We start from the raw sequence: 18,443 nt of genomic DNA on the forward strand, positions 1-18,443 counted from the left end.
CAAGGGCTTAAGCTCAGTGGCAAAGCACTGACCAAGAGTATACAAGGCCCTGAATTTGACCTTGGTTTAGCAAATAAAATTTGGTCTCCAGCATTCATTACAGTGTATGATTATTTTTTAAAAAATTAAAAAACCTGTGGAATGAGAACATAGTTTTCTGCACTGCATATTTTATATCACTGCTTCAAAAGAAATAACAAAGGAAGAAAGAATGAAAGAAGATTCTTTTTAGTGCCTGAATATCATGGTTTGCCCCCCTCCTGCCATTTATTGAAAAGACTTATAATAAGGTGTTAATATTTCATGAACACCAAACTGTGTGTTTTGCAAGCCAGGGATGGGATAAAAAAAAATCATCACCAACAAAAACAACAAGAAAAAAGCACTTCATACATAAAACACAATCCATACCCCACAGTTTTTTAGAGTATTGACTGTTTATACCGGTGATTTTGTGGCTCATGAGAGCCATGGTTCACTGGTCCTGCCCATCATTGGAAGCAAAGACAATTTGGTTGTTGAAAGAGAGGGCCACCTGTCACACCCCTCTCCTGTAGATTTTAGAAACTACTTCAAAATGACCAGGAGGCACACACCACTTGTGTCACCCCTGAATTGCCTGAAGGGAACTCAAAGTTCTTCTATACCTATTAGAGCTCTTCCTGGAATTTCTGCCCAGCCCCCCCTCCACCCAGGCCAGCTCTCCTTGGCCCCTCCCCCCCTGCAGAATGTCTGGATTCAACATTCCACTGTGGTTTACATTTAAACTTTGGCCAGCTTGGCACAGTTGGACCCTGAGCATCTGTTACAGACAGGTCACTCTCTGGGTCCTGTACTGACGTTTCCCACTGTGGAGACTGTGAGACACTGTGTCAGGTGTCCTGCCTGACCTTCAGAAGGAGGTGAGCCTGGACAGTCAGGGGTCTGTTATCTGAGGGCAGTCACCCCAAAAACCCTTGGGAGTAAGAATGGAGCACTTACCCTGTGGTCAACTGATTGAACAGAAGTAAGGGAAGGAAAGAGCCTTAGACAATACACTTGACATGGCCCAGGAAGCCCCGGGAAGACTGATACTGCTCATGGGGAGGAGGGCTCCTAAGACCCAGGTCCAAACTAATCCGGGGAAGTACACTGGGTCAGCAGAAAGGACAGAGGCCACGGGATTGATTCCTTGTAGAATGGACACAGGTCACTGCATGGTTTTTTAGGCAGTCACAGATGGTGTCACAGTGAGGGCTCCCTGGAGTCAAGATGCTGAGCCCTGTGTCCATTCTTCAGACACATGGAAGCTGCCTGGGATATCATTTGGAGGGGACTGACTGAGAGTCTCAGATCATAAGTGGGCAGGGGTAAGAAGTGTTCTTAGCTAGAAAACTGCCCAATGGGGAACTCAAGGACCACAGATGCAGTGTGATAGTCTCTGTGGGTGAGGCTGCAGGGCACTCCAACTGCCATAGCCCAGGGTCCCTCACAAACTTCCTGCCCAGGAAAACTTCTCCTTCCATTCAGACAGCAGGTGTCATTGATTCCAGAAGGGCAGGGAACCCAGGAAACCTTAGCCAACATAGATTTGGGCCTCTGGGGGATCTTCTGAATCGTTATCACTTTCACACTCTCTGTGTGTAGCCTCAGCTCATTGTTTTCAAGTCAACACAGAAGACTTTTGCTTATCTTCATGGTTTGGTTGGTACTCCATGATAAGGGAGCACATGTGGGGTGTTCTTCATTTTCCAGGATCAGGTTTGAAGATGACTGGGTTCTTTTGAAGACAGGAAGGAGAATAGCACACAGTTAGGAAGGGGCTCTACTCATATTGTCATTGGAACTTAGGCAGCTGTCCTGATTAATACATGCAAGTTTTGAAGTGTGGTACACCTCCCATTCTTTGACCTCATTCTGCATAATGTCCTGGTGAACAGGAATGTGCTCCCAACAACCTTGCTACAGGTAGCAGCTGGTGCAGGCCTGAGTCTCTGTGACACTTTCCTTCCCATTATTAGGAGTGCAAAGGAAAAGGACATCAGAATGGCTCTAATTCCCAGGCCCAATAAAAAAATGACCAGTGTCTGTGAAAACCTCTGGAAAACCCCAATCCTCACCATCCCATCAACTTCATAAACCTCAGTAACCTTTGCTAGTCAGCCCAGGAGAGGATCTCCGGGACTCAGTGTCTATCACATAGACCTCTTCCCTGGGAAAGGAGCTCCCTGCATTATGGCAGGAACCAGTGAGCACTAGGATCACAGATGGCCAGGATCTGTCCCCCATTAGTGTTAGGTGTGGGAAGTGCTGGGAGAAGCACCCACATGCTGGGCAGGATGTGCTCCTGGGTGAACTACAGAATTCCTCAGCCTCTAGCTAGGCAGAGATCTAAATCGGGTGTTTCTTGTTTGTGTGTGGATGCCTAGGAAAAAAGTGGAGGGTTATACAAGGAGTATTAGCAAAAGGAAGGCTGAGGAGGTGATGGGGGAGTAATTTTTAGAACCTGTCACCTTCACAAGTGACCCTAAAGTCCCTGCATCTGCCCTGGAGAAGATCCCTTTCCTGTTGGTGAGAATGAGGAGGGGCATGGTGCCACTGAATAGAGTCAAATTGATCCATTTCTAGGGAGTCACCTAGGAGGCCAATGGAGTGTCTCTGCAAAGGATGCACAAGGGGCCTCTCAGAATCAGGGAAAGCTGAGGTGTCACAGTCAACTGGGAATCCTGGTGTACTGAAAATGAGATTTCTCTGGGTAGAACTATGACTAAAGGAACGCAGCATGAAATTCACTCAGGGACATTTGCAAACTGCACAATTTCCCTGTCCAAGGGCCCTGAGCTGTGAGCATTTGTTCTCAGATTTCCACTGAGTAAGAAACTGGGGGTCCTCAATCCTGCTGTCATTTTCCCTCCTCCATTCTCCGCTTTGCTTTGCCTCCACAGCATCTACATCACAGAGACCAGGCATGAATTTCAATCCTGGTGACCACATGTCTGCATTCAGGGGCCTACCCTTTCTTCCAGCTGCCCCTGTGCCAACACACCAGCCATTCTGGGAGTTGCCCCTGGCACCAAGGGTGACTGCACCTATCTCCCAGGGTAACCCTCTAGTGCTGTCCACTTACCCTGGACAATCATATGTGCCAGGGCTGTCCACCTTTGGAAAACATGGGCCACAACTGAGGCCAGTGGGGCCTCCTCATATTCAGAACATTACCCACACTCAGGCACCCCTCAACTGGAGGGCCCCAGGGGCCTTCTGTGGGGGTGTGGAGCATCCTGCTCCATTCCTCACAGCACCTTCTGCCCTGAGGACCACTGTACCTGCCTCAGACAGTGGAGGGATTCAAAACTATGGGATCCACTGGCACCTGGGCCTTCGGAATGGAGACGGGATGCTCCCACACCCCCACAGAAGGGCCCCTGGGCCCTACCAGTGGAGGGGTGCTGAGTGTGGGTAATGTTCAGAACTATGGAGGCCACGGCACTGGCCTGGCCCTCCAGTGTGGCCCATGTTTCCGGTGAGCCCTGGAATATGCCAGGGGACAGACTAGAGGGTTACCTGGGAGTACAGCACCCTTGGTGCCAGGGGCAACTCCCAGAATGGCTGGTGTGTTGGCACAGGGGCAGCTGGAAGAAAGTGATGTCTCTGTGATGTAGATGCTGTGGAGGAAAAGCATGGGTTGGAAAGAGGAGGCTGGGATGTAGGGGATCTGGAAGGAAGGTCCTGAGGGTGAGGGACAAGCTGAGACCCTTACATTCCCAGATGTACTCCCCTCACACCAGGGAATAAAATGTGCCTTATGTCAGGTGCCCATCACAGGCCTGTGAGTGCAGGCGATCTTTGTTTCCAATGATCATCACCATCACACGGAGGACTCAAGGTCAGAGGAGGTTCCTGGGGGTAATGTGGGCCAGGAATCGAAGTTGGCTGTCTGACTCCATGCCTCCCCCAGTCATTTCACCTTCCACCATAGACCTGATTGTTCTCAGCACAAGGGACGTCCCAACCACAAGTGGGTTTAGTGGTGCTGGCCCCAACACAGAAATCTATGGCTACCCATACACATTGTCATGAACTCCTGATCAGGACCCTCTGGTGATGTCACACTCGAGGGGAAGCTGTCTTTGGATACTGCATGGGCATGTTCAACTTTGCCCCAGTTTGTAACTGCTCCCAGGCCATTCTGTGCACTGTCTTCAGTCAGCCTGGGACACCATACATGACGCTATGGAAAATTTGTGAAAAAACAAAAAGGCATTCCTTTCTCACAGTTCTTTAGTCAGGATTCCCAGGTAAAGGGTAACTGACCTAAAATCCCATGATTGCTCTCTCTTCTCCTTGCTTGAAAAGACAGCTGGCTCACCTGTGTCCTCACAGTGTCTCCTCCTTCTCCCAGAAGAACACTAATGCCCTCATGAAGCGCCACCCTCAGGATCTCATCTAACCTTCTAAGCACTAAATGCAGTCTCCAGATACCATTCCATTGGGGGTTAGGGCTTCAACAGGTGAATGTTGGGGGATAAAAACATTCATCACATAGTACACCTCAATGATATTTGAGGAATCCAATCACAATCATGCTGGTCAATGCAGCCCTTGGTGTTAAAGTTTTGTATAAGTATCCTGGAGTCCCAATGTCAATACTTTGAGTTGAACATCATGGGGCAAATATAACAAAGGTAGGAAATTATGTTGTTGGTCTACTGATAACGGAGGGTGACCTTGTGGACACTGATCCTGATGAATTCCAGCCCAGTGCTTCGGTCTCTGTCCCGACGAGAGCCCACCATGACCATGGAAGAGGGCCTGAGGAAGGGTTTGCAGGAATGGCAGCGCACCAGCAACTTTGATCGGATGGTCTTCTATGAGACTGCAGAAAAGTGAGCCAGTTTTCAAGGCCCAGAGCCTACTGATGGGGGATCATGGTTTGCACAGCAAGGTCTGGTACAGCCTGTCACCTACCTATGTTTTGGCTCCGAGGCATCTAGCTCTCCAAATAGCGGCTCCTTCTAGCTTGAGGCCTGGGCATTCTCTCGGCAACAATCCCAGAAACTCCAGGCTTCATACTCTTGATTCCAACTCTGCCTTGAGGTTCAGGGTCAGGATGGGGAGGAGGTACCAGCCCAGCCAGAGGGTCTGCTGCTGCTTTGCTGGCTCTGCAGAGGGGAAAAGTTGCATTAGATTCACTCGGGCCACCTGCCTGGGAACTGGTACATCCATTATAACTCATCAAAGTGGCCACTACTTCAAGCTGATGTTGCAGAAGAGGGTGGTGGTGGGGAGTGCATTGTCAGGGCCAGCCACCACCTCAGGTGCCCTCAGGACATGTCTCTGGTCCTTACTGCCTTTGCTCTATGTAATCCCAGCCTTTCTAACAAGGGAAGGGAAGAACCCACCCTCATTGGAAGCAACCCCATGTTCTCAGCTTAGCTTCCACTTCCACATGACCCTGCCTGTAACTTGGTCTCCCAGGCGATCCTTTCAGGGCCCAAGGTCCCAGCCTCAGTACCCCTGAATTGGGTCAGGACCTCTGGTGTTCCCTGATATAAATCACATCCCTGACCAGTTTCTACAACTAAACTGATCATGTGCTTCCTGGCAGAAACAGGAGAGAGCCAGAACAAGGATTGGCTAGGGGCCCTGCCTGGGTCCCTCAGATCTGATTCCCTTAAGGTGCTAGTTGATGTAGTGTTTCCCGAGAACTGTAGTTCTTCCTCTGTAGCAGCTCCCTCCTGTCACTGGCCAGACCTACTCCAGGACGCAACTCCACATTCCTGCCACTAGCTCCTGACTGGTAGCTTAGAATACTCCATAGCCTAGAATCCCACACCAGCACCTGCCTGGTATGGCTAATCTGATTCTCAGCTCAGCCTGTGCCTGCCTTACCCAAATCCCATCAAGGTTCATGGAGTTTGAGGCTGCAGAGGAGATGGAGGATCCAAGGATGCAGTTGTCAGGGGTCTTCCAGTGCCGACCTCCTCCTGCAACTCCGAGGCTGGAAATCCGAAGGCCTCCAGTCCCTGAGGCTGTCCAACAGCCAGGTAGGGTACCCACATTCACACAGTAGTCCATGATAGTGTCCAAACAGTGAAAAAGGCCAAGGCAAGTTGTTGTCCCAAATAAGAACTTTCCCTTCAGTATTGGAGATTCACTCTTACAAGAAAAAAAAGCCCCTAACACCTGAGGTCCCTGCCACCCAGCTATGAACTGTGTATTGACTGGGCCAAGTACAGATCTCCTTTCTCTCCTTGTCTATCCAAAGAAACAACACAAGATCTGCCTGGGACTTGGGTCCTGGTAGGGTAGAGTGCATGCAATACCAGTCACTACAAATGTCCTCCCACTTGACTCTCCTAGATGTTGCATCTGGTGCACTATTATATCCCTCGGTTCCTGGGTCAGGTTGTCCTCATTCATGGCATACCAGGTTAGGTCCCCTGAACCCTGCCTACTCCCAAGTGTTTGGGATGAACATGGAATCCTCATTCACACACCACTCTGGTCCTCCCTGTCCTAGTGTGCACCTCCAGAAAGACCAACCCTAAGGTATGGTCTGCCCACTCATTAGCAGCCAAACCCAAGGCACCAGAGACCAAGGTGCCTGAGACCAAGGCACGCAAGACCAAGGCACGCAAGAACAAGGTGGCCAAGACCAAAGGGCCTGAGAACAAGGCGCCTGAGGAGATCCCACCTGAAGCCATCCAAGAGTACATGGACATCATGGATGAGCTATTCGGGCCTACGAACTTTGCCACGTGGGAGCCCTCCTACTTGTCTACAGAAGAGCTTGCTGCAAACTTGGGAGAGGAAGGACTAGAGCAACAGCCAATACAGGATGATTTATACCCAGATCCAAGTCTCCTGAGCTATGTTGATGAGAACTTTGTCACCAAGGTGAGCTGGGCCTACAATCTTGGTGTATACAAGGTTTAGGCACTCATGGAATTGAGTTTCCTGGCTTAGAATCTCAGATTTTTTTTTTTTTTTTGTGTGTGTGTGTGTGAGAGAGAGAAAGAGAGAGAGAATGTGCATGCACACGTGTGCACTCATACATGGGTGTAGCTGGTAGTTGGGATATAACAACCCCATGGTGCAGATGAGCATGGGATTATTATTGCTTCCTCTTTCTCCTAGAAGTCCTCCTGACTTGGGGCCATTTCCTCCCAAGGTCACTCACACTCTCTTCCTTCTCATCCCAGGCAGAGAATATGATTCATCCTCACTTCCTGGAAGAAATGCTTTCCTCCAAACCATATATAAGTATCTTGGCCCTAACAAAAGAACTGGAGCAGCAGGAAAGACTCACCACTGACCAGGTAGAAAGCAGAAGGAAGGTCTCCCAGTAGACCAGGGGTAGGTGGTACAGAAGAGAGGCAGGGACACCTGATAAAGAAGTGCAGGGATACCAGGAACAACAGGGGTTGGGAAGAAACAAAAGTAGACAAGGAGAAAGGGGCACCAGGTAGAACAAAGGAGGTAGAGACACGAGGTTTACCAGGGTTTCAGAACAGACACCAAGGCACAGAGCAATACATGGCAGACTAGGAGACAAAGGGACACAAGTATACAGGAAACGGAGTTACCACAGGTGGAGAGGGGAGCAAGGGATAGCAGTAGATGAGGAAGGCACAGGACCTTACTCATGTGGCCCACAGGATGTTATCATTATCCTGTCTGTGGTGGCTCCCTGAGTCTGTTCCAGGACACAGAACGTAGGATGGAAAAAAAAAAGGAAGGAGACATGATAGCCATGGAAGGGTTCAGGATATCAAGCAGAAAGGGAGCCCAGGAGTGTGGCCAGCAGACACTCAGTGTGTTTTTATGAGACCAAGATGAGTAACAGATCCACTTTCCACTGAAATATGATTGTCCTGATCCCTGTGGCCCATTTCACGCATGAAGAAGGGTTGGCCAGTGCCCATATCCTCCTTCAGCTTGTGAAGAAGCACCTTTGCAGGTGCCTCAAGGTCATGATATGTCCCAACAGGACACAAGAGCTTCCGAGGCAGCTGCAAAACAAGGTGCAGAGAAGCGGAAACATCACACTGATCAAGGGGCCAGCATGGAGGACTGGTCCACAGAGGTGGCTTCCCAGGTCGTGAAGAGGAGCAGGACCACCGAGCCAGAGTTGCTGGGTTCAAAGGACACTGCTATCCTCCAAGGCTGTCACGGGTCTTCCTCATTGGGGACCATCCACTCCAACCATCCTTCCCAGAACCGCAGATCCTCTTCTTTAAACCTGGGGAACAAAAGTGTTGTGGGTCCCAGAGAAGCCACTTGTTCTGGGCGGCCACATAAGACAGCCAATGGCTGCAGTGTGGACGATGACCTCCAAAGCCTGGATTTCCTCCTCATCTCCCAGCACCGCCTGCTGCCCTGGGAACTGTCCCAGAGCCAGGCCCCTCCAATAGAAACCCTGTGCTCAGGAGATCAAGCAATCCAGGCCCCACCTCCCCAGAGAGGACTCCTCAGCTCCCACCCTCCTCCAGGTGCCATGTCCATGAAGAGTGCTCTCACTGGACGCACATGCTTCATGAAAAACACGCCCTGCACTGGGCCTCCCCTCCAGGTCACTAGAGGGCAACATGTGGATCTGGAGCTGGCTCAAACCTCACAGCCTCAGAAGAGGAAGTGCACATCATCAGGCAACCTAAAGAAGAAGAGGCCCTGAGGACAGTCATGTTGACCGGTGGCCTCTGGGGTGGCTGCCCCTGAGGCAAGATCTCACCTTGCTTCATTCTGTGTTGGAAGGTCCAAAGGTTCTTCATCACATAGGACAGTTCCTGTGGGTTCTCAGAAAAATGTAGGGAGTGGGAGGGTATAGTAAATGTAGAAAGAGGGTAGGGGGAGGTACTGAGAGGGGAGGGTCACAATGTTCAATCCTGGGTGGGAAGCTGTACCTTGTTTGACTGTCACTGGGAATAAAGGCAGTTTGGTAGGAAAAAAAAATCTCCAGCTTCTGCCTTCTGCCATGTTTTCTGTGCACCTCCATGCAGTGAGAACTGAGAGGTGATAACTGGGGTTGCCAGGACCCAGGGTGCACAAGTGTCCATCTATTGGGTCTTGTTTCCAGATTTAGATGAGTCCTCCCCCTAATCCTGAGAGAAAACAGACAAGATTCCAAAACCCAACTCATCACCCCATGGAAAATGCCTCTCTTGGTTTAGGGGATCTTCTCTGTGTATCCCTCCATGATCTTTGCCTGTTAAACATCTCCCTTACCAATCATCTGAGGGCCTGCTATGAAGAGAAATAACAATGAGGCAAAGCACATCTCCCTTGGTATTCACAGTTCTGAGGTCTGTGGCTCTCAGATCTTAGTGTTACTAGTTCTGAGATTGAATGTGAGGGACCCTCAGCTCCTAGTGATCGAAACTGCCATGTTGCCTTCTTGGGATCAGTAGCCAGCCACTTCCATCAGTTCCCTGGAGATCATCTGACAACTGCACCTAGCAGTTCCTGCAGTTCTCCACTGCTTTTGATTAAAAAGGTGAACTCAGGCATGCACAGTGTCCTTCCAAGATACCCACAGTATTTCTGCTTAGGCATGGTTAGGGCAGGGGCTCCTTGCACTCCACACTAAGGACCATTGAAGGGTCCCAAAGGGTTGAGTCCTGTTGAGCACTGCAGATTGGAGTCATCTGGGGAGGACCTGCTATGGAAGCAAAACACTCTGAGTGACTGTGAGGCATTTGTGGCAGCCATGGCCATCACAGACAGGGGCACAATTTTTTTTTTATCAATTTATTAAGAACATTGGGCCTTTCTGTCTCATTTAGATGGAGAGCTGCTTTTGAGCCTTCAAGCCCCTGTGCAATTAAATAAATTCTAGAAATAAGCCTGGAAACAATTTTTTCCTAGACAGCTTCTTTCTCCTCTCCTGAATGATGATGGACAATATTATTCAACTGATCCCCAGCATGGCTGTGGTCTTCCTGTGTAGGCTTCCTGATGAGAGGACAAGGCCGGCCTTTATACCTCTCCCCCCTACAGTTCTGACCGCAACTCACTGGGGACCCAACAGGCTGCAAGTCCTGACTTCATCCCAAGACAGACCCACCCTCCACTCATGCAGTGCTCTGACCCTCCCATATGTAGTATTGGCCCCACCCCAACCCCAGCCTGACCAATACTGAGTGTGATGGCCCAAATGTAATTTAATCAAGTTCTCCTACAAATCAATGAGGAAAAAAGAAGGCTACATATCACATGGTCTGCCAATCAACAAAATGTGGAAGTTTACCAAGGAGAATACTAAAATTGCAGGGAGGCCAAATTTTAGTGCCATTTGTGAGATAAAGAAATGGGGTGACTTCAGACATGCACAAAAGTGATTGGAAGTGAAGTTGTTTGTGGTCTGTCATGTGCAATCAAACTCCATGGTTCTTCATAGGACCCAGGTTCCATGCCATCAGAATCAGGGTCACAAATTGTTATCAAGTACCTATTGACAACTTTGAGCCCTCCTGTCTCAGTTGGATAGAGACCTGCTTTTGAGCCTTCAGGCCCCTCTGACATTAATCAGGTTTCTAGAAGTAAGCCTGGAAATAGTGTTTCTGAAGACAGCTTCGTTCTCCTCTACTGAGTGATGCTGGACAGTGGGGATGGATGGAAAAGTGTGGCATGGAGAAAGGAGGCTGGGATGTAGGAAAACTAGAGGGAACATCCTGAGGGTGGAGGGATAAGCTGAGAGACCTACATTCCCAACCAAGTTCATCACACCAGGGAAGGAAATGGACCTTATCTCAGGTGCCCATCACAACCCTGTGAGTGCAGCAATCTTGGTGCTCAATGAGCATCACCATCACTCAGGGGATGTAAGGTCACAGGAGGTTCCTGGAAGTAATGTGAGCCAGGATTTAGAATTGGTTCTCTGACTCCATATGATTGTCCCTCACTTAGTATTTTCACCTTCTAGCATAGATCTGATTGTTCATGGCAGGCAACATCACAACTAGTGTTGGAGATACGGGGGGAGACACCAGTATAGATCTCTCTGGACACCCAACCACATTGTTCCGAGGAATTTCTGCTTAGGATATTGAGGTGGTGCAGAATTCATGAGTGAGTACTCATTCCATTTGGATCCTCCGTGGAGATGTACATCATTGTCTCAGGCTTTAACCCTGCTCCCAGGGCACTCTGTACTCTGTCTCACTCAAATAAGGCTGCCATATGTACTGCTACAGAATGGGAAGCTGAAACCACAGGCATTCATCTCTCACAGTTCTGAATTTGGGAAGCCACAGAAAGATGGTGCGAGATTTAATGTCCAGTGAGTTTTTCCCTCCAGGCTTGAGAAAATGGCTACCTTGCCTGTGACCTCCAATGGCTAAGAGAGCTTTAGCATCCCTTCCTTTGTCTAGAAGGGCACTAGTACTATCATGGGAACTCTACCCTGATCACATCATTAAAATCTTAAGAGCCACTGAAGCCACCATCTCATGGAGGTTAGGGCGTTCACTCATGCATTCTGCAGGCCAAAACTTTCAGGTCACAATACACAAAAACATCAAGAACTCAAAGAGAAATCAGATTCCAGTATAGTACTTGATGTTCGCTCTAGTATATAGAGCATGTCCTGGATGCAGGGAGCCCACATGGGGTGGTCAAAGTGACTGGACAGAAGAGGCAAAGGCAAGGCCTGTGTTGGGTCAGGTCAACTTGCAATGAAGTGTGGGTTGTGGATTGTGACTGATCCTGATGAACCCAGGCCAGTGCTTTGGCCCCTATCTGGACTGGAGCCTACCATGAATCTGGAGGAGGGATTGTGGAGGGGTCTTCAGGAATGTCAATGCATACCTTTGATCAGATGATCTATGAGATGGCAGAAAAGTGTGTCAGATATCTGGGGCTAGGCCTAAGTGCTAGGGAACATGGGTTGAACAGCTGGCTCTGTTGGAGCTTCTCACCCAGCCAGGAAGGGCATCTGGTACCACAGAGAAAACCACTGAACACTTACATCTCCAAGCATTACTTCCCTCTACCTGGAGTGCTGGACACTCTCTAATAGTCCCAGAAGCTCTGACCTCAACGTTCTTAGTTCCACCACTGCCTAGAGGTTCAGGGTTAGGGTGTAGGGCAGTAACCAGCCAAGCTCAGGGGGGTGTCCACCATCAGTGAGGTCTGTTCAGAGGGTACAAGTTTCACTACCTTGGGGTTGGCCAACCACCTGGAAAATAAAGCATCTTCTAGCATATGGATCACCCCTGCTCATGAACAATGCCACAATAACACCCTGATGTTTCAGAAAGATTTAGAGTTCAAAAAACATGATCAGGGAATGCCAGTGTCTCAGATGCCCCAAGCACACACCTCTGGCCTCGTAATCCATGTAATTCTCGCCATTCAAACAAATGAAATACAGCCCTCTTTGGAAGGTGGGTTGGGGTGGGAATCCAAGTTGTTCCACTACTTTCAGCACAGCTTGGACTTTCACATGACCTCTCCTGAGTCTTGTGTTCTTGGTATATAGTCCTAACCCCACCATTCATAGAAAGAGAGTTGTCTTCCACAAATCATATCTTTGACCAGATGCTGATGCTTGGCTTTTCTGTGTGGTTCAGGGCAGGGACATGAGAAGCCTGGAATAAGTGTGGGAGGATCTTAAAGGAATGTGCCTGGTTCACTAAGGACCACATGGTTCTCTTCAGGTGCTAAGTGATGTCAGGAGCACTCAGAATGGTTTCTGCATTGGTAAATAATCCCTCCTGGGACCAGCCCAGCCCATGGTCTGAGCACTACTCCCCATGCCTGCTACCAGCTCCTCATTGCTATGAAGCTACAGCTTGAGTTTTCCAATAAGAAATCTTTTTTTTAATAATCCTATGTCTTGCTTACCTGTCAGGTTTGTAGATTTTGAGGCTGAAGAGATAGAGGACCCAAAGCTTCAGTTGATGATAGATTCCAGTGTCAGACACATCCAATCTCATAGAGGCTCAATCTTCCACATTCTCCAGTCTTTGAGATTGTGCAGCAAGAGAGAGCTAAACACATTCCCATAAAAATTTATGATTAAAACAAAGGTGATAATGGAGTGTGATAGCACACATGTGAACATTTTTTCAGAATAGGGCACTTCTCTTCCCAGTGGAACAGCCCCTGAGCATTTGGGATTCCAGCTGCCCTTGGATTTGAAGTGGATATAGCCTAGTCCAAGGTGCTATCTTCTCTCCCCCTGCCTATGTAAAGAGTCAACACACCATCTGCCTAGGACATGAGTCCATGTGGACCAAGTATATCGAATATGGGTATCTCAAAATGTCCTCCCACATGACATACATTGTCCCACTGATGCAGAGTCTCCACTAATGGTTCCTGATGTCAGAATGTGCAGGGCCATCCTGGACAAGAGTAGATTCCTAAACACTTTCTTTCACTGAATGGCTGGAGCACAGCTAGAACAACCATGTATGCATCACCCTCTTACCCTCTGTCCTAGTGTGAACCTCCAGAAAGACTGGCCCTGAGGCTCACCCACCAGAAGTCTAATACTGCAGGTATCCAGAGACCAAAGTGCCTGACTAGGTCACACTTGAAGTCATAACTGTATAGATGGACATCATGAAGATCTGGTGGGGTTTCCCAACTTCACCATGTGGATAGGCCCACATTTGGCCATAGCGAAGTCCATGGGAAACTTGGAAGAGAATGAAATGGAGGGACATCAAAAAGGGGACAACGTGTATCAAGATCTAAATCTCCTGCCCTAGACTGATGAGCTGTTCTCCAAGAGGACTTTTTCACCAAGGTGGGCTGGGCTGGGGATCCAGGTGTCTACAAGACTTTGGGAATGTCAGCCTGGACTCATGGAATTATGTTTTATTCTTCACATTCTCAGCACTGTTTGTCTGTTGGGTGGGGTAGCTCATGGTCTTGATTTAACAACTCCACGGTGTGAACCTGAAGATATCATCCATGCTTCCTACAAGTCCCAGAGGTGTCTTGGGCTTGGGGACACTTCCTACCAAGGCCACACACAATTTCTTCTTCTCCTCCAGGTGCAGGCTTCATTTTCCACACCCCCATTTCTTGGAAGCATTGCTTTTCATAGGACTACACATGGATATCTTGACCCTAACCAAAGAGCTGGACCAGGAGGAAGGACTCACCCAGCAGAATGGCCATCAGAACTTCAGTCTGACACCAAGACAGGTGATACCTCCCATTCATTTTTACACATCCCCCAAGTCCCTCTCTCTACCCTCATACCCAATACAGACTGAGCATGGGCCATTTCTGTTCTGTAGCTGGTGAAAATGCAACTATTGCCCTCAAAGTAGAAATTATCAGTGTAGGTGCCCCAAAGTTATGCTTTACCCTGACTAAAGTGCTTCTAAATCAGTTGCCAGCCAAGGTATAGAGGGACATAGTGATAGCACTGGACATGAGTCCTATATGGAGATCTGGCCCACCAGGGGTCACCTCATAGAAAATTAAGAGATTCAGGGTCACATAACCCTAGGTCCTATAATGAAAGCACACTGGTATCATCCTGCACTGTTGTGAGTCTTCCTCAATGGGTCCCATCCAGTCCTCAACTCTTCCGTGGACCACAGAATCTCTTCTCTAAGCCTGGGCCAGAGAAGGGCAGTGGGTCCCAGCAGAACTTCTCCTACAGGAGCCACATGAGAAAGCAGAGGTGTTTAGTGAGGACAACCATGACCCTCCATACCCCGGACATCCTCCTGGCTTCCCAGCACCTTCTGCTGTGCTGCAACTCTCCCAGACCCAGGACTTCACAAAGGCCCCTTCATCCCTGGAGGCTGAGCACTACAGGCTACTCAGCCCCAAAGAAGAGTCCTCATCCCTATCCCCCTCCTGATGCCAATCTAGGAAGTGAGCTACAGCTTGACACTCAATGCATGCAGGAAAGACACCCTACTCTGGGTCTCATCTCCAGGTCTCTGGAAAGAAACATATGGCTCTGGGGCTGATTCCTATTGCCCAGCATCTCAGAGGAAGTGTCAGTCATCAGACCCCAGAGGAAGAAGAAGAGACATTGAAGACAGTAGCATAGGTATCTGGTGAGCCAACCTCTCAGGAAGGGTCTTGGTGAGATCTCACCTTCACTACATCCTGCAACACAAGGGGCAAAGATCCTTGTCATTCAGAACTGATCCTGCTAGTCCTCAGGAAAGGGAGGGCAAGGAGAAGGCACTGGGAATGTAGGAGGAAGGCCAAAGGTGGGAACTGGAATGGGAGAAGGAGAGAGCAAGCTATACATGGGGCAAAGCTATACATGGCGGGAGTTGACTGTCAAGAGTGAAGAAAAAGCATTTAGTAGAGAAATGTTCTCATGGCTACTGCCTTCTGCTGTGGTGTCTGTGCTACTCTGTGGGGTGAGGACTGAAAGGAGGAGGTATCTGCAGATTCCATTCCTCAGGGTGCACAGATGCAGGGCCAAGCCCTTGCCTCCATATTTAGCCTGCACCTTCCACTGATGCTAGAAGAAAAACAGACCAAAAGCTTAACAGAAACCCAGTCATTATGTTGTTTACATAGCCTCAGTTAATTTAAGGGGCCTTCTCTGTACATCCCTTCATGAACTGTGTCCCATAACCATCTCTGTTACCAACAGGCTGAGGGTTCAAACCTCCATCTGGAGAGCAACCACAAATAGGAAAAGTGCACCTCCCTTAATATTATCAGTTCTGAGTTTCCAGGGCCAACATATCTCAGATCTTAGCATTCACAGCCCTAAGAGTGAATGACAGTGACCCTCAGTGTCCAGTGAGAGCAGCTCTGCCATTGTGTTCCTGACAGGAGGAGCGAGTAGCTACTGAGAGTTCCCTGGAACTCTTTCAACAGCCAGACCTAGTAGCTCTTAGCAGCTCTCCATTGCTCTCTGTCATTCTCTTTCATAACTGTCCTCAGGGTGACTTTCCAGGTCTGCTTTCAGTGCCAGCAGCCTTTCCTTTAACCAGTTCTTAGTAAAATCAGCTCTACCTGCTCTACTTGAGATAAAAGGCATGCATAGGTTAAGTATAACAATGTAATTGAGGCCTCACTAGGAGTTATGCTGCACCACAAGGGTAAGTGATACAGGCACTTTTTGCATAAGGAGATTGGGAAGGAAGCTCATTTACTTAAAAAGAAAAAAAAAAGGTGGGCTCAAGCACACACAGTATCCTTCCAGGAAACCATGGGACTTCCCTGAGGTATGGGTAGGAAGAGGCTCCTCATACAGCAGACGAAAAACAGCTAACGAGATTCAAAATGGTGGTATCATTGAAAGAGATTGAAGGATGGAGTCATCTCAAATATACTTTGACCAAATATAATTCTAGGTCACAGTGACATAATTGGGTCAGCCATGGATGTCAGGGAAACCAATTTTTTTCTTTCCTTTTTTTTTTTTTTTTTTTTTTTTTTTTTTTGGCAGTGCAGTTTATTGAACTCTGGACCTCACACATGCTAGGCAAGCATTTTATCACTGAGCCACAACCCAAGCCCCCAAAGTTTTCTTCAAATGCCTCTTGGAAAGTGTTGGCCCTTTCTCTTCTGTCTCATGTAAGAGAGATGTTTGGAGCCTTCAGTCTTTTAAACCATCATAGAATTTTCTAGAATTGGCAATGGGGATGGCATTTTACTTAGATAGCTTTTTTTCTGATCCTGTGGAAGAGGCTAGATATCCAGGCTGAACAAATATTCAGCATGACATGGCTTCCTGCATAGGTGGACAAGGCTTGGTTTCTAGGGAAAGAAGTCATGGCACCCTTTGAAACTTCAGTTAAGAACACAATCAAGATACATTCTACCTGTTGTCATTACTCCCCAGGTGGCAAGCCAGACAGGCATCCTACAGGTCACTGATAACAATTTCAGCAAACAGGGGAGTGATGGACCACGTAAGTTGGAGCATCATTCAAGAACTGAGGTGAGCTGGAGCAAGCTGATCCATCACGCTGCAAGATCCCCACCTACACACATGGGTGATGGCCACTGCAGAAGCACACTGTACACAGGCCCTGAAGTTCCTGACACACCACTAAGCATGCACAATTCAATGACTCAAATTAATTTTTCCCAAACCATACAGTAAATGAAAGTGAGGAAATCCAGAGTGAGATTGGGGCTATCTAATAGTGTTAGGGCTTTTCCAAACCCTAGTTAGCATAAATTGGGACCAATAGCATTTGTATTTTTCCAGAGCCTTACCAGCATAAGCTTGGACACATCTATAAACCCCTAGACTAGCACACTTGGTCAGAGAAAGCCAGCTATCAGGTCCCCTCTTGCACTGCAAGAGTTCTATACCTGTTCTTCCATAAATCCTACTGTTACACTCACTCTTCCTGGTCTGCAGAGTTCATTCTTTGAATTTGCAAGAAAGATCCCAGGAAAAGGAATTGATGGCGAGCCACTGGGTTCTGCATTTACATAGAAGGATATAACCCACCTCTGAGAGGAGCACAAATTCTTAGCTACAGAAATCTGCACTTGACACAGACTTCACCTGCCAGCAGAAGCAGAAAAACCCCAGTTTCACATCTAACAGGGTAGAAAATCAAGATTCTTCTTTGTGTGCCCAAATTGGGGCTTCTATGGAGGTGACTGAAATGGAGCTACAAACTGTCTCCTTCATTTCTGGAGTTCTATACTCCTTTTAGATATAACTCTCTCTTTCAAAAATAATTAATGTCTGTCACCCACCTAAAATTCAGTAGAGCAGCTGCTAGTCTAAAGCCACAGGTGTCAGACTTACTGGAGGAGGCTTGTTCAATCTCTTTTGTCACTAAAGTAGGAATGTTGGTCAAGCTCAGCTTCAACCTCTCTCTGAGGAATACAACAGGTCAATGGATCCATTAAGTGTTTGCTTTTTTTTCCACTTCCAGACTGTCTGGACTCAATGGTGGGAAGGGGTCCCTTACCTGATGTATCTTGGATCCTAACACAATGTCTTAGTCTGATCCAAGGTCTTTGAAAAACAGTAAGACACTAATCCCCAGAGGGTGAGCCACATTGTCTATTGCTCCAGTTTTCTTCCCTTCCTTTCCTTTCTGTGTCTCTCTCACACATGCGCTGTAAACATCATGTAGATTCTGATTTCTTATACTCATTTAAACCCCAATTGTTTCAATAGAACACATGAATGAGGTTTTGAGGAATTTTCAATCCTTAGTGCACCTGTTAGGACCCAAATCCCATGCTGTCTCTGGTGAGCTTCACTCAGGAGCAAGGTCCCATTCTCTGGGTTTCCAAACCCAGCCAGTTCAGAGAAGAACCCTGCCAGTTCATCCCTCTCCTAGTCTAGACTTCAGTTTAGGAACTTTGCCTCCACCAGGGGAGAGAGCCAAGAAACGTGGGTTTTTTTTGTTGTTGTTTTTTATTTTTATTTTTTTTTTAATTTTCCCACAGCATGGAGGGGATTCTGGTGCACGGAACCCAGGAAGAAGGAGACACAGCATGACAATCCACAATTCAAAGTCTCTTAAACCATATTAGATTTAATGTTT

Source organism: Marmota flaviventris, chromosome 16 (assembly GCF_047511675.1).
Source record: "Marmota flaviventris isolate mMarFla1 chromosome 16, mMarFla1.hap1, whole genome shotgun sequence".
NCBI classification, from domain to species: Eukaryota; Metazoa; Chordata; class Mammalia; order Rodentia; family Sciuridae; genus Marmota; species Marmota flaviventris.